Below are 851 nucleotides of genomic sequence, written 5' to 3'. Positions count from 1 at the left end.
CAGATGGTGGTAGGTCTTGGAGATGGCATCAAAGGTGGCCTTGAAGTTGCCCATGTTGACCGTGCAACCCCTGGCTGAGGTGCAGCAGTCATCAATACCGGCCATCGGCAGCAGCTTCTTGGGTACAGGGGCTGAGACGATGCCAGTGCCTCTGGGGGCGGGGAGGAGGTGCACCAGCACAGAACCACAGAGGCCTGCCACCTTGCAAGGAACCACGTGGGGCTTGCCAATCTTGGTCCCCCAGTAGCCTCTCTGCACAGGGACAATGGAGAGTTTGGTCAGGATGATGGCCCCTCGGATGGTGGTGGCTTAACACCTTGGAGTACTTAACACCTAGACCGATGTGGCCATTGTAGTCCCTGATGGTGACAATGCCTTTAGCTGGAATACTGGCCAGCACTGGCCTTTTCTTGCACTGGCGTAATCTTCAAAACCCTGACCGGTAAGGGGATCTTAACCCTTGACTTGGTGTTGTCAGCACCACACTCTCGCAAGTGAGCCACAGGCCAGCCCTAAAACCTCATCCTTGAGGGATGCCCCCAGGAAAAAGTTAGTGATCTCAGACTCCATGATGTGCAGGGAGAAGAGGTGGATCTCTTCCAGGGACTTGATCCTCATTTTCTTGACTAGGTGGCCCAGCTAAGTGACCGGGATCCACACCTTGTCCGCTGCCTCCATGAGCTCCACAGCCCCAACCCTGGCCCCAGATTCCGCTGCCGAAGCCTCTGCAGAAGCTGTAGTGGCCTCCCATTCCAGAGCCCCCAAGGCCTCCTGCCCTCCTGCTGCACTGGAGTCATCTGCTATTTGATGTTCTCTCCCAGAAGAAGAAAAGTTTTTATTATTGGTACGAT

At 55.3% G+C, this 851-nt stretch overlaps 1 pseudogene; it reads right to left on the bottom strand.

The window, feature by feature from the left end:
• Positions 1–6: 6 nt before the first annotated feature.
• On the bottom strand, positions 7–751 carry LOC103584024 (annotated as a pseudogene).
• Positions 752–851: the final 100 nt, after the last annotated feature.

Source organism: Galeopterus variegatus, unplaced genomic scaffold (assembly GCF_000696425.1).
Source record: "Galeopterus variegatus unplaced genomic scaffold, G_variegatus-3.0.2 Scaffold36081, whole genome shotgun sequence".
Classification (NCBI taxonomy): domain Eukaryota; kingdom Metazoa; phylum Chordata; class Mammalia; order Dermoptera; family Cynocephalidae; genus Galeopterus; species Galeopterus variegatus.
The sequence above is the reverse complement of the archived record's forward strand: the minus strand, read 5'-3'. Positions and strand labels throughout refer to the sequence as shown.